This window comes from Amblyomma mixtum, chromosome 7, assembly GCF_055824585.1.
Source record: "Amblyomma mixtum isolate Tamu chromosome 7, ASM5582458v1, whole genome shotgun sequence".
Taxonomy (NCBI): Eukaryota; Metazoa; Arthropoda; class Arachnida; order Ixodida; family Ixodidae; genus Amblyomma; species Amblyomma mixtum.
In genome coordinates this window covers 15,203,917-15,225,763 of record NC_143018.1, presented here as the reverse complement: position 1 = coordinate 15,225,763, position 21,847 = coordinate 15,203,917, and the positions used below count along the sequence as shown (strand labels likewise).

Here is a 21,847-nt window from a genome sequence, read left to right as displayed (position 1 = left end):
CAGTCAGGAGCTTTACAAGCAATGTTATCCTTCAATAAATGATCTTAGTATCATCTGATTTGATGAGAACTCGTCATGCTCTTGGTGCTGTTGGCCAGCGCAGTGAACGCGTTTGAACGAGCCCCGCATCGTTGCAGTAATCTCACTCGCGCTGTTAACAGAAAGACAGCGGCATGCGTGCAAAAAAAGAAAAAAAGAAAAATAAACTGCGCAGCCTGGCGTCGGTGGCAATTCGCATTCTCTCCAGCTGGAGACTTAGTCGGTGAGAAAGCTAATGCGTTGCCAAACCATCGAAAATATGGGCAGCTGTTGTCGCGGCGCAGCTGCGCAAGTCACGTGACGATTGATGGACACTCATTGTCATCGCCTCGCACGGCATTTGCACGATCTGCCATTCCCAATCGCAATTTCCCAGCGGAGCCAGAAGGTCGCAGGTAAGTTGTTCTTTCGTCTGCAGCAGTTCGAGTGACAATTCGTCCCTGCAACCATTTCGGATTTGCGAACCTTTCGGTAACTAGCGCAATAGGTGTCCTTGAGCGGGAGCTTCTGTCCAGACCCACTCGCGACTTTGATATTAAAACTCTCCGGTAAAGGGAAAAAATGTCTTCATTAGACGATGTCTCTGCCAATATTCATAAGCAATTCAGTAATGCATGCTGCAGAACAGGTTTGTTGTACATGCTTCCAGCAGCTTAGGGTAATAATAAGGCATGAATAAGGAATGCGAACATGGAACACTCACAGCCGGTGCTACCAACTGTTTTATCCAGGTAAGAGACAGAACGCGCTTAGGTACTATCAGCAACGAATGAAACGCGAACAAGAAAACTGGCGTGGCAACACAAAAACACCCACATGTTAGCTCCTGGAGAGCAAATACAAGCGATTACACTTCTTACGCTTCAATTACACTTCTGAAGATAAGTCTTCGCGCCTGATAAGTTAAAATAACGTGAGCTAGTATCCAGCTCCCCTAGCTGAGACGGTCTTATTTTGCTGTCAGTGGCTCAATTACGTTGTTGGCGTTCCAGTTCTTTCTAATGGTACGTAAAGATCGTGCAGGCACAGTGAGAGACAAAAATGCCTTGACTAAACATGTTTAACATGTTGAAAAATTACATACCATTACAGCATGCAGCCGAAATGAGTTCAAGGCGTTGAAGAAATTTTACAACATTGAACAGAAGTGAGGGAATTTAGATCTAGATGTATTAAAAATATATGTTTACTTGTTTAGAGCTCGTGAACAAAAATAATTATCCGACGTTTTTTAACACTGACTGACGGAAGACTGAAGGCAGACAAATCTTGCTTACTTTTTTTTTTACAAATAGCATGAAATATCGCTTTTTGTTACGAAATAATGGCACCACACTGAATGAAATCTAGAATGTCAATCTATCTTCTTCTAAAAGCCCTAATAGATTCCGTTAGCATAATTTGAAGTCCATTTTGATACTAAGCCACAGAGTTTGTAAACTGCACCACCAGGCATGGACATTTCAACGAAGGGCAACGATCCTCAATGTGTGGGAGAATGTGGCACTGCCAACAATGTTAACGAATCCACATGGTCATATTTAAATATTCTTATTGACGTAAACCTATTGGTAAGTTCAAGTACACGTAGGGTTTGCTGATTGTTACAAGACAGAAACCATCCGCACATGGGCCAGCATCCCTTTATGGAACCTCCTTGAATCACACGATGTTCATTTCCTGCGCTCCCGCCGGCGTTAGTCATGACGACGCAATTACCGAGAGTGGCACGCATCTTCTATTGTGACATTCCCTCTCTCCCCGAGTGCAGGGCTGACAGTCAGGCCTGGATAGCTCGTGTAGTGGATCAACATGAATTTAGCGAGCTTACTAAGACCGGTTCCCAAGAAAGTGCGCCTTCAATTCAGGAGCGTAAATACATGCATCCTCCTGCGAACTTCAGTGGAAAAGCATTTGAAATGAACGGGCGGTAGTGGTGGTAGACACGATTCCAAAGTAAACGTCGCGGCTACGAAGGAAAACATTACCACTTGCTTCAAACGAGATCGAGTGCCGTCATATGCACACAACACGCAGCCACCATAGTCATTAGGCAAGAGAACCTTTAAAAAGAACTGAAAGAAGTGAAGGAAGATTTAGGAGAGAACTACCAACTGCCTGCAAATTCATGACTGTGAGCCATGAGAAAGCCTCGCAAAGAGTACTAAAAGCGAAACATTAAAGCCTCCTCCCACCGAAAGTCGAGCTCGTCACAATCAATCTTTCTCGCTGAGTGCTCAAGTACTACGGAGAGCAGCTTCCCCATGGCATCTTTATTGCTCTCTCATGAGTGTGACCCCGGCTGCACACGTGACTACCGTCTAACGCGGTTTCCATTACTCTGCTCGTAAAACTTCGACGCGGCTACGAGGGCTTTGAACGAACCTTTGTACTTCGGTGGCGCCATCTGCCAGGTCATCGGTGTAATAGGTACAAAAGCAGATCATAGCCTCCGAGATCTGTTACGAGCGCAGCAGTTGCGCCGCAATAATAGAGGCGACCAAGACGAGCGCAGAGAGCCTGTCGTCTCTTTCTACTTTCTCGCGCCAAGCATGAGAAACTGGTCCTTTCCGTAGCGGTAAAGGCGACTAAATGAATTCTAATTTTGGAATAATTCCAATGACAATTTACTAACATTTCAGAGCAGTTTGGGAATATGTGTTGAGTATGTAGGTGGGAGTGACAAAGTGGATATTTGAGCGGTGGATAACCTATAAAACACGACAGAAAATTTTCCTCTGTTGCAACAGGTATTGTAATACTTTGACACGTTACGTTTTTGTAAAAACAAAAATTCTTGAAGTAATAACATAATTTTGTGCCGTACCGATAACGCTTTCGTAGTATTCCACAGTCGTCTTGTGCGTAATCGAGACACTTCTGTCGCGACGAAGGGCGACTGCGCAGTACCACAGAAAACTTTTTCTTTTTAACAGGACAAAAGAAAATTTTATCGTATTTTGGGACCACCTATGCCGTAACTTTTGGCTGCGTAATTTTGACTAAGCTGAGTTCGTGTGGCCAGTATAATCCTAACTGGCTAGCACCTGCTCGTACCGTTCAGACTGTTTCAATAGGAAATGAAACAAACACGGCCTAAACTTACCAAGTCTGGGTGTATTTCATTGAAGAGCATATACAGGAAAACACAACAAAATAGACGCAAAAGCGGAAGGATTTAAAGGAAGTTTTGCACGAATGGCGAGCAGAATAAGAAACACGGAGATCAGAAAGCTAGAGTGGCTTTCGCGAAGGGTTCATTTGTAAGAACGAGTGGTTCCATCGAGAAATTCCCAAATTCAACAACGAAGGCAGAATTGCTACGGAACCTAAGCAGTTTGCAAGCTAGCGAAGTGCACCATAGTCGAGGCAGGTTCACGTGGAAGGAGGGTCCCGTTGTGAATCGCTCATATATCCCGTTACCATAGATTGCCGCAGCACTGGGTGCCTTGACCTACTTGCAAGATCTAGGTATTGTTCAGGGCCTTGAAATTTTTGTTTCTTTCTGTATGTTTCTTTACGCGATCAGCTTACAAATGCTCTTGCTGTCAACCCGTTCAAATATGAAAGAAGGAGTCTGCTAACCTTGCGTCCCATATTTCCTTCCGGGATCTCGAAGCATTCGACATCGGCTGTGTAAGTGGATCAGCTGAAGTGAAGTTCGAAGGAGCGCTATTAAGCCACCGCTTAAAAACTAGGGGCGCAAGAGAACTTGCGGTTATCTGGATTGAGCATAAGGGGATATGGAACATGAGGGTGCTTTCGGAGTAACGGAATCTAATATCTGTTTAATGATATTTGTTTTCTTTAACTTCCGAGACGCTTCAACGGCATTGGCTGCCTGTCCCGCATTAAGCCAGTTGAAAGCAGGTTACCATGGTTCAAATACGTCGGCTGCCTGATTCCCTGTCACAGAGGGAGAGAAAACGGTTCGAAAATAAATTAGAAGGAAGGATGGAGGGCGGAGGATTCGTCACTCTCGGATGCAATCTAAAAGTCTTCGTGAGTATGCGCCATTACTTAGCCAGTTACAGGCTCAGTTACTTTGCTATACATGTGCGTTTGGATGCATTTCGATACAAAATGACTGCTAGAGCTTTTCGACCTTTAAAGGGCCTCTTTTAGACAAGCCTTTTAACACTCCTTATTGGAGAAGTTCAGACTGCACTAAGGAATGTAATCAGACATGATTTTCAATTGTCACAACTCACCCGTAAATTTCAGTGGCTGCATATTTATCTCTGGCGGAAACTATGCGAAAAAATTATAACACCTCGTGAATGGGAAAACGCCTCGACAAATATTGCAACGGGTGTTGCAGCTTTATGGGCAGAATTTCATTTATTGCCTTGGAATTTACTGCATGTCCGTTGAATTCAGGAATAAAAGTGGCAAGAGGATACTGCATGGTTCAAGACAGAGGCATGACAACTATCCTTCGTGTGCAGAATTACTTGAAGTGCTTGTATGGTGGGAGAAAATTTTGTACTTGTCTCAGTCTAGCAATTGACTGCATTCAGTTAAATTTTTACAGGCAAGTCACTGCTTAATAATATAGCTGGCGAAACCAGCCTGCAGCTTCACAACATTCGGCGAGGGTCGTCATGTCCACTTCTCTCTGCCCGTCGGCGTCCCTCCATTTTCCCCCATCTTCTTCTCCGTTTTTCTCTTTTTTCTTACTCTCTCTTGGCATGGTTTGGCCGCTCCCCGGAGCGGGGAGCGGAGAGACCCAATGAGCACGGGTTAGCTACCACGTGACTGAGTGCACTTCTGTGTTTCTTTGACGAGCGCCGAACCTGGCAGTGGGCGCAGACACTTTTGCGTCTTAGCCAGAATGCAGGTATGTGTATTCGAACGCTAAGTCGTAACCGAACCTCAGCGACAGCCTCCCTGACGACACGTGTATACTCATCATAAAACACACGATCAACCGAACCAGCCGAACCGTCGAGCGCGTGTGGGCCAGTCACTTTAGTCGCTTGCTGAGACTCTGCCACGGCGGAAACAGTTTATGCCTTTTATTAGACACCTTTAGCATACCGTGTACCGTATTACCGTTACCGTTACCGTTACCGGAGTACCGAGAGCCCGCCTACCGCCGGTGAGCACGCGGTGATTGGTCCCGATGTTGCAGGCGCGCGCCGGGTACGTGGCGCCGTCAAGGCGATTTGCGCATGCGCATTGGCTGCGCGTGGGCTCCCGGTACTCCGGTACCGGTAACGTAAACACGGTACATGGTACGCTAAAGGTGTCTATTAATTGCTTTCTTTCTGCATAAATCTTTGTCTATATATTTATTATGGATATATAAGTATTAAAATTATTATTTGATTTCATGCTTAAAATTTTAGATACAATTTTAGTTTATATCTACTCATTTGTTTTACGACTCTAGTCGCCTTGCCAAATTTACAAACTGGTCCCTGACCAAAAGGTCTGGAGACCCGTGGCCTAAGCTATGGATGAGCCTATAAACCTAAGTGATGGGTGCCATTAGTGGCTCAGGCATGTGGCTAAGCTGGGCTATAGGCCATCGACTTCCAGGTCAGGAAGCCTGTATGGCTAAAGCCATATGTCGTATTGGTGGCTCTGGTGGGTATCTTAGAAGATTCAGGTAGGTAGCATGGGTGAGTGCAACACATAAGCCACCTGGCCAGAAAGCATGTGCCCTTGATTGACGAGTGCTGAAGGACGGTTTTTGGTTAGGACATACTACAGCGACGTCAAAAGTGACGCTGCTACCAATGAGCAAGTCAAAGAGCGACTGCATTTGAACGACAGCGCCGGCTTCATGGAGGAAGGAAAACTCGTTCTTTCCTTCCTCCATGGCCGGCTTTCAGGGCTAGTGTCTTACGCTTGAAGAGTACGGTCAACTTTTTTCAAGGGCCTCCACGGCAGTCAGCCGCCTGGCTTTCCGAAGACAAAGGTCACTCCGGAGGCCATGCCAGGGAGGCATACGTGAACACCTGCACTAGAAGAGGAACCGAGCCATAGGTCGCACACCTGAGAATAGAAACACGACACTCGCTCGAACTCGAAGCCCTTTCATACCAGAGGCAATCACCCGAGATGCATTCTGCCGCCGCAAGGCACGCGAGTGGAAAAAAATGAGGGAGAGATATCCCAGCGTCCCCGAAGAAACGCGGCGGAGCTCCCGTTCTCGGAAGCTTTTGAGCCCTAAGAAAGATGATTGGATGCAAGGCTAACCTTGCCGCTCTTGTTGTTTGCTCGTCGGCAAGACGAGAGGAGCCTTTTGTCGGCTGTGCACCGGGAGAGCCGGTGTTCGCGAAAAGAAAAAAGGCTTCTTCGCCGTCGTTGTCCCATGGGCGGCTGCTTTCTCAGCGTCTCGGACGGGGCTGCGTCTAAGGCCGGATTCGTCTTGTGAAAAGGACGCGTCTCGCTCACGGGTTTCTTGGTTACCAGGGTCTCCTGTGACGCAGGTCGCTTCCGAAGTGCAGCGGAGAAATTGCGCCGATCCGCTTCAGTGCTCACTAAAGGAAGGTTCGTAAGGCAACATTGATTACTTCAGGAGAGAGAGTTGCTTAGTGAGGCGTAGAAAAGCTTCGCTTCACGCAGACTTGCCTTTATAAATCTCTATAAACATCCGCAAAGCAGCGAGAATTGAAGCGAGAAGTTCCTGGAAAAGTGATAGTTTTTATGGCGTCGTACCTCAAGAGTACAACGCGTGAACTTTAGAGAATCCCTAGGGACAGTTGGGTATCCCTATGGCACACCCTTTCTTCACACATCGACACGCTTGTTGCCATTACATATTGCTTTATCACTCACCATGGTTCACATTAATCACGGATGCACATTAGTGACCCTAATTAACCAAGTGTTCATGTAATGTAACTCGCCTACTTGCCGGTGCGAGATGCTTTTACAGAACCTCCATTTATACCACTGAATTGACGTTCCGCAGTGGTGTAGGGGGCATGCCCGGCTCACGCCCCAAAGAACAGTGGTTCGATTCCGCTTGACCGCCTTGGTTCTTTTGAGCTAATCTATTTTTCTATGTCTCTTCCCTCTCAACCAATCAAGATTTTCCAGCCACGCCGAGGTCAGATTTTCTGCTGAACGGAATAATTAACGATATCGCGTTCAAGATATAGAAACGCTGCAGCATCGGAGAGACCTTTGGATAGAGCGCGTATTTGGTTAATTATATTTTGTTCATTTAGAGAATCTTGTAGGCGAGAGGTGGAGTAGGAGCGGCGCTCATCAGATATATGTCATCATCATCATCATCAGCCTGACTACACCCACTGCAGGGCAAAGGCCTCTCCCATGTCTCTCCAATTAACCCTGTCCTTTGCCAGTTGCGGCCACTGTATCCCCGCAAACTTCTTAATGTCATCCGCACACCTAACTTTCTGCCGTCCCCTGCCGTACTCTAACTGGAGGCTCGCCGGAGGTGTGGCTGTGGCGTCATATCCCGTGACTTGTCGCAGCTGTTACCACTCATTCAGCTGCTGCACCGACCGCTCGCCCTCGCCAGTTGCGTCACATGACTATGTGATTCGCTCTTCAGTAAAGGCCAGCGCTCGCCGCCTATACACCGCAGACATATGGAGCCAGAACTGGTCCCCGGGCCAAGTTGTTGGACTGAGCATTTGAGCCGCTGGGCTGCTTCTAGCGATCCCTACGACAAAGCTTCACGAAGCCGCGTTGGCTAGGGATAAGTCGCGAAAGCGGGCTCGTCTAGTTGATGAAAACGATGAAGAACGGGAGGTACGTCTGGAAAAGCAGCGGCACAGGCAACACGAGTATCTCGATCGGCAAAGGGCAGCTGATGCTGCCATCATCTCCGCGTCGACATCGGCCACTGGTTCGGTTGCCTTTCGCTCCGTATAACCTGGCTCAGCGGAGTTGAGCCACAGCCAATTTTTCTTTGCCTATCGACATGACAACCGTCGAATTCAGACTGAACTGGAAATCGTTTTGTTCCATGACCCGCTACAGACTGGGTACTTCTACAGTCAAGTGTTGACGTAGCCCGGCTACGCGATTTTTTTCAATTCTCTGTATTCTTCGCAAACTGTTTTCTATTTTAGTGTCACGGCTGGTACTCTTTCGCATCCTTCCTGTCGAACGGACATGCAATTTTGTTCGAATCACAATACCTAAACACGAGCTTTTAGACGTGATTGTTGGTCACACTGTACACAGCTTGTTTCATATTTAACGTTCTGTTCAACTAACCACCGTTATTCTCATAAAAGGTGTGGCGCTCAGGCTTTAAGTAAAGTGTGTGCATTTTCTTCCACTCGTATTGCTTCACCACCTTTACTGCTCTGTGGTGGGTGTCGTTAGGGAGGCCAAAACATTTGGTAGTACGCACAGCGCTGATTGATACTTTTTAGGACTTTCTTCATGTCTTCTTGGCGCGACTCTGAAATAAGTGTTTATCTTCTTTATGATCAACCCATCCCAAATAGCGACAACGGTAAGGCAGAGCTTCACAGCGAGCAATAAAACCATCATTACCTTTACTTTAGGACCTGAGGAACACCCCAATGTTGCGTTTTGCAGTCTCTGCAGCTTTCTGCTAAAATAAAATTCACAGGGACACCTGATTACTATATGTGCGGGCCGGGCGATTATATTAGAAGCTGTTGATATCTATACTAAAAGTGACGTCACTTCCAGATTGGTGGCGTCACATCGCCTCAGCCAATGGGAATTATCCGCTCAGGTGATGTCCCCTCTTTCCAGCCATTGGGCGAGATTTATGACCGACGCCATTGTTTTCGCGGTGAGGCTTTTAATGCCCGAGGATGCTTTTTAGGACGTTTTTAATGGGATCAGTCAATAATTACCTTTGTAAGAGCGCGAGCTACGGACATGCCTAAAGTTTGTATGTGATAAGATCAAAAATTATTTGCAATAAATGAATACTTATGCTAACTAGGATGCCTTCTCGGTAGAGCTGCACAGTTTTTAAATGTGTGACGTTCCGAATTTCATGCCTTTCCGACCGCTTTCTCGTTTCCCAAGGATAATTTCGCAACCATTTTTCCTTGTTTAAACTTCTGGCGTAGGCCATAAGTTCAGAAGCAATGGACATGCGGCGGGTCATGCCCGCTAAATATCAAGTTATTATGACTGCGCATTGATGAGTGTGGGGCGCTAAGTAACAAAGTATCGCCTTTTGCCCCGCTCTCCCCTAGTACAATAGGAAGCAAGTAACAGAACACTAAATTTCGGCGACCACTTAGTAAGCACAATAATTACTGCAGATATAGGACATTCAGTAGTTCAGTACTAAGTAATTCTTGATCATAAAGCTAGCAACTCGCCAGCGTATGAAGGTAAGTTACTTTTCTCAGTTATTGCAGTAATACAAACGGGAAAATTACAACGAGTGGCGGAAGTACACTTGAACCTCGTTTTTACGACGTTGAAGGAGCCTGGCGGCTACTTCGTTACAGCCATAGCTTCTTTACAGCCCGTGTTGACGGAGCGTCCGAGGAAAATCGTCAGTCCTTCGCTATATCCATTTTTTCGTTATAAACCGTTCCGTTATAGCGAGGTTCGACTGTAATTGCATCGTGCGACTGTAGTGAATTATAATTTATGTAATCTTAGAAGAAAGAGCATGCCTTGGAGAAAACGCAGGAAGAGGTTCGCGAGTAGAGTTGTTAAGCACCGCCTACAACTGTGCCCGTACTACGCAACACGCTGCCTCTCTGCGATATGAAAAACAGAGGACATGAGTGGTACTATTGCGCGAGGCTCGCATTTACACTTACTGGGACTAAGTGTAAATTGGGCTTATGCCGCACGAGGCGGACTTATGGTTGCTTGGCGGGGGAACTTATCACTCATCCGTCAAGGCAACCGTTTGGTCTAAGACCCTTTTCCCGAGCATTTCAGCCTAGAAGAACCGAGCACCAGGCCAGGAGAAATCTTGTACCCATTAAAGAAAACCGGTGGGTACCCGGCGGCACTGAAATAGAATTTTCTTCATCAGCAAAATCCCTGGGTGTCGTTTTTGATGAAAACATGCTATGGGATTTTCACGCCGAAAACATACAAACTAAACTGTGCAAAGCATTAGGTATATTGAGAAAAGTACATTTTTTACCTGTCCCCCAGAAACTAATGCTCTATAACACGCTTTTTGCACCTCGTCTTTTATATTGTCATCTTGTTTGGGGTACTGGCATCAAGAAATCACTAAATAGATTGGTTACATTACAAAAAAATGCAGTTATAGCCATTTCAAACTCTCCATATAATGCCCACACTTCCGACCTATTCCTTAAATACAAGATTACTAAAATTTCCACGCTTTATGAGCGCCAGTTGCTGGCATCTTTGAAATCTGAAATCCATAAAAATATAACAACATTACGAGCCGTTGCAAACTTGCAGATTAACATGTCATCTCGCTCCACCCGCCACCATGAACACTGGCACGTTCCGCGATCACGTACTAACTACGGTCTCCAGATGCTTCGAAACAGGCTGCCTAGTACACTTAACAAATATAAGCTAACGGAAGAGCAGCTGCGGGTTCTAACCAAGAAAAAATTATTCGACATTATTAACTAACCTATACTGTAAGATTTGATTGTATTTTTTAACTAATGCACTCATTCACTGTTTTTGCACTTATCTTGTTCGTATATTTTTTTTTTCATTTGTTCCTTGTTATTCTTCCCATCATATATATTTTATGTCCTTCTGAACTGTCGTGCTTGCTGCCATGTTGTTCGGGGAGACGGGGCCAGTCAAGCTGCCCTTGACGCAGCTTTTATCCCGTCACCCCCGCCACACCTCGTACATGCCCTGTACTTGTTGTGGGAAATAAACTGAAACTGAACTGAAACTGAAGTTAAATATTCCTGAAACCTCATGGTAACACAGTAGTCTATCCCTCCTCATTTAAATAAATTACGTGGCATGCAAGTCGGCTTATCTTTATGGCTCTTAAAGAACGGGAAACCCATACTTCAATGTGGAAGAGCAAGACACCTAATGTGATGGTAAGATATTTAGGGGAATCCCCCAAGGCGGAGTAGATATGTAATGAGGGAGTAATTACTCATTGGCATCCACCCAAGAGCAGCCTACGGGTACATAGGAAAGCTGCACAACTTTCTCAGAAACTTGTCAGCTAAAGAAAAATTCATCCTGGTCTGCGGTTCGAACCCGGGACCACCGCTTCATCGGAGCAGTCGCTCTACCAACTATCGCCCTAGGGTGCTCTCGCCCTACATTAAGCTTGCCATCCCGGTTAGCGCAGTTGGTAGAGCGACTGCCCCGTGAAGCGGTGGTCCTGGGTTCGAACCCTGGACTAGGAAGAATTTTTCGTTAACTGTGAAGTTTCTCAGAAAGCTGTACAGCTTTCTTGTGTAGCCGTATGGCTTCTCTTGGGTGGATGCCATTGAGTAATTACTTCCTTGTTGCACCCAGAGTTAGTTTAAGTTGGAAAAGAACGCCAATGAAAAACGAAAAAAACACTACGTTTCAGAGCCTAGGAGGTGTTCTGGTGATTATCAGGTGAGCTTGGCAGTGTATTTACCGGCCGTATCAAGCCCAGCGACTAGTCTCCAAACATGCACTTTTTGTATTCGGCTTGGTTTGGTTTATTGGGGTTTAACGTCCCAAAGCGACTAAGGCTATGAGAGACGCCGTAGTGGAGGGCTACGGAAATTTCGACCACCTGGGGTTCTTTAACGTGCACTGACATCGCACAGTACACGGGCCTCTAGAATTTCGCCTTCATCGAAATTCAGCCACCGCGGCCGGGATCGAACCCGCGTCTTTCGGGACAGCAGCCGAGCGCCGTAACCACTGAGCCACCGCGGCGGGGCCTTTTTCTATTCCTCTGGACAGTGAGACTAATGTAAAGAATACCAAGCACCGGGGTGTATAGAATTAAATGTGCAAATTTTTGAAGAAAAACGCGTAAATAAATAAACAAAACCTTTTCCTTTGTGTGTTGTGCTAGTTTTCGAAAGGAACTGCGGAGAGTGGTGGATGTAGATAAAGAGAAGAGGGCAAAACGAAGTTTGTAGATGTATTTAGTGATTGATGGAGTAAATAAGCTAATGCAAAGCCCCATAGCATGCTAGGCAGCTTTCCCGAGAGGCGTTGCTCGTGATACGTGTCCTGCAACCTGTATCCGCGCTAAACTAAAAAAACCCGGACCGTCTATTTGAGCGCTACTGATGCTGCGCTCAAATAATGTCGTAATGTTTTTTCTTGGTGATTTCATGCAATCTGTGAACATAACTTAAATGCTATGAATTATGTACGATAAGTTATAATATAGTTGCAATCACACATTCATGAATTATCAAAACCTCGCTGTTTTCCTTAGAATGTTGGCATAGTCATTTTGCGTTGTATTACACTCTAATAACCGCCTCGCATGGTCAATATTTAGATATAAGTAAATAAATAATCAAAGGTTTTCAATCTTAATCCGTGTGAAAAACCGTGGGCAGCCGCTCCGACTAGAGAGCCGCTCCGCACTCTTTTCGGTCGGGTTCCTCTCGTTTTGCTCCTCTATTGCAGTGTCTGGCCGGCAGCGGGCAAGTTTCCGTAACGGGAGATGCGTTCGCTCGCGACACGGATGGCTCGCGACGACCACTGTTGCTCTGATTGCGCCCGTAATGGGAAGCCATTGTGTGCGCTTTCGCCTGACACGAGAAGAGCCGGGTTTCGTCCACTCGCGTTGTTTGGCTTGGCAGAGCAATTTCGTCAGGATCAGTGGTTCGGTCCGTGCTACGCGGCCCTCCGTGTCTTTCGCGCACTTTTCTCTCGCATATATCGGGATTCTAGCGTGTTCCGTCCTCTTTCGCGAACACTGACTCGACCACGTCGGGACCGCGGCTACCTGCCACTTGACATTTATCGGAGGGTCGGCCTCTAGCATGGTGGGCCACAGTCAAGCTTCATTTAGACGCAGTATCAGGAGCGGAAGAAAGCTGGGCCCCGCATCTCCCTACTTTACACAGTCAAGGGAAAATATTTTCGCAAACACTGCCTAAAATTAGTTTTGGAAATGAAAGCTGCATCTTATCATTGCTACTACGCTAACTACTCAACTAAATAATACTACTGCTACTATTACTACTACTGCTAACTGCTCCAATAAATAATACCACTGCTGCTTTTATTACTACTACTACTCCTATTACTACTACTTCTACTATTATGACTACTACTGCTACTATTACTACTACTGCTAACTACAGCACTAAATAATACAACTGCTACTATTACTACTACTACTCCTCCTAATACTCCTCCTCCTCCTCCTCCTCCTACTACTACTACTACTACTACTACCATCACCACTACCACTACTACCACAACTACCACTACTACCGCTACTACTACTACTTCTACTACTACTAAGAACTTTCTACTTACTACTAGTAACTTCTCCTGCTAACTACCAGTACTACTACTTACTATCCACTATTACTAACTACTGCTGTTAACTGCTAGAACTGCTACTACCGCTACCCCTACTACCCGCCGCGGTGGCTCAGTGGCTGTGGCGTTCAGTTGCTGACTCCAAGATCGCGGGTTCGGCCTCGGATGTGACTGCCGTAAAACGCATGTGTGCTGTGCGATGTCAGCGCATATTAAAGAACCCCAGGTGGTCTACATCAATCTGGAGCCCTCCATTACGGCGCCCCTTACAGACAATGTGCCGCTTCTGCACTTTAAACCCCAAAATTAACAACGTCTTTACTATAAATACTACATCAACTACAATTACCGGTACTATTTCTATTGCTACTGCTGCTGCTACTACTACAGCATTGCTACTAGCTCTGCTACTGGTACAAGCTCTACCTCGGCTACGGCTACTGCTACTGGTACTAGCTGCACTTCTGCTACGGTTACTACGACTACAACTACGACTACTGTTGCTACTACTACTACTTAAGTTCTGTTACTGCTGCTACTACTAGTACGTACTCATGGTACTACTTATGAACTGTTACTGATGAAACTCCTAGCACGTGCCATTACTACTACTGCTGCTGCTACTTATAAATGGTTACTGCTGCTACTACTAGTGGGTTTTACTACTAGTACTACTACTACTGCTACTATTAGTACTAATACTTATGAACTGAATGAAGTGAACTTATGAATTAAATGAAAAGAAACGCTGCAGTTCCTACTCTATACTAGGACGCACTACTACTACCTATGTTACTAAAATAGTCGCTACTACTGCTACAAGTGGCACACCCTCTATTACTGCTGCAGCTACTGCTAGCACTAATACTACTAATACTGCTTTTACTATTTTTACTACTACTGCAGCATTATTTCTCCCCGCGTTGCCAGCATTAAAAGGCCTATTGTTGCCGTCGCTAATCCGGCCATAGCCAGGCATTCAAAATATTGGATAAAAGTTGTGAGGATAAAGTTGTCAGGAACAGATATCAGGATTCCAGGATTTCTTCAACAATAATCCCTTCATTGCACATATATAAAGAATTGCGAGTTTATTTTCAAAAACGAAGTGATTAGAGCAATTGAAATGACCTCATAATGCCTGAGGACGATAAAACTCCGTATATGTACGCAGGCTGATGAGCAAATCGAGAAAAAAAACGTCAAACTGTTCTCCGTCATCTGCTATAAAGTATTAAGAGCTAAGAAATTTTACGCTGTTAGACGTTAAGGTAAGCGTTTGCATTAATTTAATTCATTAAGTTAGGCTCCAGCAGGGCTCCTGTGTTGCTGGCAGCCAAAACATTGACGTTACATAGATAAATATGTTAGAAAAGGCGTTTCTGCAAGTGTGTTATTCATTCATGCATACTGTGGGCAGAAATAAGAATTATCATTTATTTACTGTGCACCAGAACTGATACGCTGAGCATTCCAGGCTTGTTAATGGCAACACAACGGGCACAAATATTTTCAGCAAACCTTGCGGTAGTAAAGGCAATCCGATGCCTCATTGCTCTCCTGTAAAACACGCACTGATTGATGCAGGAGTTGGTGTTTATATCCGCTGCAGTAATTTTTTTGCCCCATTCCTTTCTCTAAAGTAAAATGTACTATTCGCCAACTTTTGCTTCATTTTGATTAACTTGATTAACTGAAACAGGTTCACGCGGTTTGTTCTTAAATTAATCGATCCGAGGATGCATGCGGGAAATACTGCGTGTTGTTTTACAGTTGTATCAGTATACCAGGTGTCCCAGCTAAGTGTAACCAAGCTTTTAAAAAACACGGCGTGTCCAAGCCGTCTGAAACCAAATGAGGGTTGTTTAGAGTCGCTTGACCTAGTCTGCAGTATTTTTTCGTTCTTCAAGGTTGACTAATTACTTAAGCTTAATTAACTAACTTTTTAATTATTGACTTGAGGAACAAAGTGCCAATGGAAAACTTGTAGATCGCTTTGAGAGACAGCTTACTGAGACATTTGCAGCAAAGTAATATTTACGTAAAGTAGTTTTTTTACCTGCCTTTAACCATAACCCGCACAGTAAGAAAAAGCTTCCACATAACTGTGCCACTTCAACGTCCCAAGACGTGCCTTAAAGAATAAAATCTATTTTTTCTGAAGTCCTCTCCTCGATGAGACTTTGGGTGCACATTGGGGCAGAGAAGTGAGCGAGCAGCTGGTCACGTGACAGCTTTCTTTTAAGGCCAATAAATGAAGCTACGTAAATCGCAACTTGACGGAAACAGCCCTACTAGCGGTTTTTCGAGGGGATCTAAAACTTTTGCATTGACACTTTCTTCCTGAAGTTAACAATTAAAAAGGTAGCTAATTAAACTTAACTAATTAATTAACTTTGAAGAGCGCAAAAAATACTCATGACTAGGCCACTCGACTATAAACAACGCTGAGTTGGTTTCACTGGACTAGGACACTTCGCCTTTTTTAAAAGTTTGGTTACATTTAGCTGGGACACCCGGTAATCTATGTATCATGTTCGGAGCAACCACTGCGTTGTTTGTCATCGGTGTCGATGTCCGCGCAGCCCCCCCCCCCCCCCCCCTTTCCTCCAACAGCTTATGACAGCCCCGCCCCATGCCCTGGTAGCATGCCTCAGTTTGTACTGAATTAGAACGATCCTCACATAACAATAAAATGGTCTTCGTCACGAGCCGTCGTCACGAGCGCTCTCTACAGCACTATTAAAGAAGAAAAAAACTGGTAAGGCTATTACAGAAGCGTTCATTTTATTTTCAATGAGAGCTGAGCACTCTCTATCTGGAGCATTATGATTACACCGTACGCACGCGTAAACTGTCGAGCCTAAAGGGAAGTAATAGCGGGTAGGGAATTCAAGCTGCCGTGTTCAGTATAAGAGTGAACGTGACTAGAATTAGTTGCAGGTAGTGGCTGTACCTACGAGGCAGCGAGGCAGAGAATCCACTACATGTGAACAACACCGCAGAGACCCTGAAAACATGGAAACCCTCTTTGCGAGCCCCGCTAACGTTTATCGAAGCTGCATGCAACGACCGCGAACAGAGCGCGATGCTGTGTTTTCCGAGAATCGCGTCGCGTGCGGGAAAGTCGGGTGTGAGGCATCGTCACGAAACATGTCGTGTTGCAATCATTTGCTGTGCTTTAACGGCTGAAGAACACCTGAAAAAAAAATAAAACACTCAGCGCATTTTCGAAAACAGGGAAATTAATGCGAAAACATCAAAGTGAAGCCAGAAGAGATGATTCAGAATGAGGTACTGAAAGAGGGATTGTAGTCTCAACTGCCCACACTGAAAGAACGAGTGTACTCAAGCTTGTCAGACAAGTAGGCTTAGGTAGATGTGAAGGCGATAGGATAAATAACCGGCGACAGAGTCTGACAGGTGTGGTGGGGACATGCCCCTTGTAGCTAGAAGTAATACTCTAAAACTATGGCTTTCAAATATAGGCTACATCTATTAATAAACGTAGACGACGTATCAAAGGCGCAATATGTCAAGAGGTTTCCAATGCACCCAATAATCGGAGCCACAGTAGATTTTGCAGTTTCTGCTACTGGTAGGCTATAGCTTGACTTAAAATAAACGTCTCTTTTCTGTATTTTATACTGTCATAGCTCTCTCAACTATTTGTGCTTTCTGCATTGAACTAAGAGGTTGAAAATTTTTAGACTCAAGGCCACAAAAAAAAAAGAACGCCAAAATCGCGCCGTCAGATCTGTGAAAATAGCGGGAAATAAGTACTTGAGCAGACAAAAGTAGAGATTTAACGTTCCGAATTAAACCGACTACATACTAATTTCTGAATTGTCAACGGATCCCTGGGAGTATTCATACCGCTCCTGGCGCAGTGGTGCAGCCGCTAAGCGATGCGCCACTGCCCTGCGATGGCAGGTGCTACCAGCGGTGGGCCTTGTGTGGCCCAGGTTGCTCTTTCCGGGCGACTAATTATTAAACTGCAACCTGCCACGGTGGCCAGTATTATCTCTATCCGGTGGGCAGGTTGTGATGACGCCGCAGGTCACGTGACCTAAGTGACCAACCTCCCTCCTAGGCCGTTCTCTGACCGCCACCTGCCAGAGTCAAGGTAGTGAACTTTCGATCACAACACCGACACCGACAACGCCGACACCGGATTTCCTGGACAATGTGGCCTGTAACGCTATTTATTTATTTATTTTTATTTACAAAATACTGCAGCCCGAGATAGTTAACGCTATCGCGTTAACTATCGTGACGCTTTGAAACCTTCGCTGTATTCCTATTTACAGTAAATGATTAAGTATAAGAGCAATGTTAATATTCAAGCTTATGCCTCTGTTTCAGTACTTCATAGGGATAGCGATTCAGGTCATTGCCATGCAGCATTAAAAAAGGGACTAAGGGATGGTGGGATCATTTATTTATTATTCATTACACTTTTGAAGGCTTCGAGGGGATCTTATGAGGAAGAAGGTATGCTAGTACAGCTATTCCAGGCATGATTTCAAAACGAAGGGCTCTTACATTTTGTCTCCTCAGCACTTCAACCAGGTAACAGCCAGATAAAGGCGGCCAAGCATTAAGAAAAAATCAATTCGTTGCTAACATCGCTTGAGTTGTGTCCTCCCATGGAAAGCGAAAGGGTTTATGGTTTATGGGGGTTTAACGTCCCAAGGCGACCCATGCTATGAGGGAAGCCGCAGTGAAGGGTTCCGGGAATTTCGATGACCCGGGGTTGTTTAACGTGTGCTAACGATGCATAGTACGTGGGCCTCTAGAATTTCGCCTCCACTGAAATGCGACCACCGCGGAAGGAATCGAACCCGCGTCTTTCGGGTCAGCAGCCGAGCACCGTAACCCCTGAGCCACCGAGGCGGCTTTGAAAGCAAAGTTATGAAGGATGAAACTGTTCTGTGGAAAAAATATATATTTTTTTTTAGATTTTGCGAGCTTCTGATGGAGAATTTCTTTAGATTGCAGAAAATACTCGTACATTGTGTTTTGGTACTAGAGACTTCAAAATGCTTTTGTGGTGTGTTTTCTTTGTTATGTGGAGAGAAAAAAGGGAAAATTTTGAAGGATTTATTTGCACTTTTTTTTCAAAACAATATTTTTTATTTATTTATTTATTTATTTATTATTCCTCAAAGGGCCCTTTCGGGACATTACATGAGGGGTGGGGATAACACGGCAAAAAAAAATATTATACATTAATAAGAATTTTTGGAGGTTTATGTACCTTTTTCTCAGGAACAATAGGGCGGAAGCAAACAAATGTTTCCTGAGGGTTAAATTGATGCCTTTAACATGAATAGGACTGAAATCAAAAGCCTGGGCAAATTTTTTTATGTTTATTAGTAAAAAAACATTCATTTCTGCAAATTTTATTGCACCAAGAAAAAAATAGCATTGTTTCTTCTAGAAACACACAATGTTAGGCCAAGTTCTGTAAAATAACCGTTGATGCTCTCATACAAAACTCCTGGTCCCTGAATTTAGTACATATTTAAAAAAGGTAAAAAATTGGAAGAATGAAAAATATCTGTTTTCTTTTAGAAGGTTGCTAATAACTTTCATTGCTGTGCTTAAAAGCGACAGCAAATAAAATGAATCTACAGCCATTTTTGAAGACCATTTTTGAAGTCTCACTCCACCTTAGATATCAAAAGCCTTACTAATATTAAGCGCCTCAAAAGACAATCAAGGCCAAGCATACTGCGTAGAAGGTCAGAACTGCCCTGAGCACCAGACTATAAAAAAAATGAGTGAAAAAAATATTCTGTGGGCCTCTATTTTGTTCGACAACGATGGAAAATTCCCCTTGCATCTCTTTAAAATTGTTCTTCACGATAACTATTAGGATCCACCTCTTTCTGAAACATTTGACATTACACAGCCCTACCTTATCTTTCATTTGCAATGTCACCCAATTCACTCACCTTGCGTACAATACAAGCGCAGACATCACAAAGCCACCAAAATTGGTGCCTAGAGCTTACAGCAGAGGCTTTTCATATTTAAGCCCTGATTTGAATCCAGCTAGGACCGTAAGACGGATACTTGTGAGCAACAAGGGAATAAAAAAGAGCTCATCACTTTCAAGCCTTTCAATACATCTTTGGAGCCGCTCTTGGCAACATTCCATGTAGCGCAAAAGCCTTCTTAAGACGTGAACCAACTTGTTCTGTACCTTTACTTTCTTTTGTCCCCGTCTCCTCAGCGTGCTGTCATTCTGATCTTCTAATCTCCGCTCCCCATTTTCCGAACATGATCCGCCGTTCTGGGAATATGTCATCCTTTCAGTTTCAAGGGGCAAAAAAAAAATAACTGCGATTAATTTCTGGGCTTTCTAGGGGACACTAAACACGGCGGTCTCCTTTTCTATTCAAGGCGACCGGTTCGACTTTATTTCCTTTGCTGCAGTAGGGTCGCTTTCTTCGATGCGGCTTCGCTGACGATTGGGCGATACGTAGGTGAACCGCTTAGAGACGTTGCATTTGTTTTTTGCTTCTTAAGATGTTCCTTAGTGTTGCGTTATTCTTTCAAACTTGGAAGAAAAGCTGGACGCACTTTCATGCCCGGTTTATCTGTGGCTTGCTCCCGAGTGGCCTTCGGGAGTGGGTTAGAGGCTTACCCTCATCAACTACTCTTAGTCAGTGAAGCCAGCTTTACAATCAAGTAAAAAATGTGAAAGGGACACTGAGGAGAAATTGAAGTTGGCTTGTATCGACAGAATACCAGCTCCTGATTACAAAAACGCCACTCATACTGACAACAAAGCTCTTGTAACGTAGAAAAGAGCAAGAATCAAAATATAGGTATCGCCGCCACAGGCTAAACCCGCAAGTACAAGCGTCATGACGTCATATAACAAAACAGTGTTGCTAGAACCAATGGTTCTAGCAACGCTAGGACACGAGATGCACAAATCACTGAGGCGCATCTAATGCATGCGCAAATCTCCTTGACGTCGCCAGATGGCGCCACGTGCCGGGCAGCTGCGCGCTCGCCTGAAGCATCGGGACCAATCAGCGCCTGCTCGCCGGCGTTAGGCGGGCTCCCGGTATTCCGCTAGCGGTATCAAGGTACACGGTATGCTAAAGGTGTCTATTTGCGAGAACTTCGTTGACGACTTCGAGAACGAGATCCATCGTAACGCTCGCAAAACGTCGGTGCAAACGTAAGCGAAGCGACTGTAGCGACGGCCGCAATAGCCGATAGATGCCTTCAACGTGCGGCCGGCGGTAGCTTTCTTTTCGGCTGCTGCTAGGCCGCACTGCTGGCCGCAGAAATCACGGAGTCTGCATCACGTCATGTCACGTCATGTTTCACGTCACTTAGTCCTCTGTCGTCATAGCCGAATCCCAAGTTTGAATCACAGCGGCGGGAAAAACCTTTTCAACTTCGAATCCAAATTTCTTAGAAATAAATGCATTTTTCGCTGCCGGCCAAGTGGCAACAAAGCCATGACATGCCGAACTATCGGATTTTGCTATAAAAAATATATTAATAGTGCTCTCCTCAGTGTCCCTTGAATGCATTGCAAGCTGAGATCTAAGTACGACTGCCAGAGCCGAAAAGAAGTGAAAACACTATAATATACAGTGCTTAAATGAATCAAGGTTAACTAGCTCGAACTAACGATTGAGTACAAAGGGTGTTGCAGGTCGTTGAGAAGAAACTATACCATAATAAAATGCTCAAAACAACGCCCCACTCTTTTATTGCATTACACAAACGTAAGGTTGAGAAACTTGACCTATATCATAGTGGTAACGATGTATCGGCACCTTTTGTACTTTGCGATCTCGTTGCTATATCTGCCTCCTTGTTCTCTGCAAATCCGAAGCACGCTCGCATTTCTAAATTCACCATGTGCAGCACGGCGACAACATGCTTTCACGAGCGGGTGTGTCGGCAGTGCTCTGCTCTAGTTCACAAACTTTCAATTTCAAGCTACACCAGTGTTGCTTACTTTGTCTTATTACCCTGTGACCAGGCAAGGCAACGTGAAAGCTAGGTCTAAACCAAATTTATTCCTTCTTACGTCCACTGTTAGAGAAAATAAATAAACCAAACTGAAAAACGCAAGAAAGAAACGAACTCAGTGAGATGGAAAGTAAGATCATCTTTACGATAAAAACCGAAAATAGAAAACTGGTGCCTAGAATTGAACTTTAAAGATGTTAACTTAGCTAGGGTTCCTGAAACATGAGGACGTTGTCTGGAGGTTTGAAATTTTCTTTGCGGCCTTCCATTCTCGTTGCATTGCTATGATATATATTGCTAACTTTCTCTTAAAAACATATTCATGCAAACACTTTACGAAATTGTTCTTACAGGCGGACGGGTAGTCACTCGAAAGCTTTCTTTTTCTAATTTTCTTTTT

General features: G+C 44.7%; 1 protein-coding gene across 1 annotated transcript in view; it reads left to right on the top strand.

The window, feature by feature from the left end:
- Positions 1–402: 402 nt before the first annotated feature.
- The window catches only part of LOC149335095 (uncharacterized), a 49,273-nt gene continuing 27,828 nt past the window's right edge, over positions 403–21,847 (top strand). Inside the window, exon 1 of the mRNA XM_089551780.1 lies at positions 403–434. The gene's annotated coding sequence lies outside the window, so the exon portion shown is untranslated. The remainder of the gene's footprint in view (positions 435–21,847) is intronic.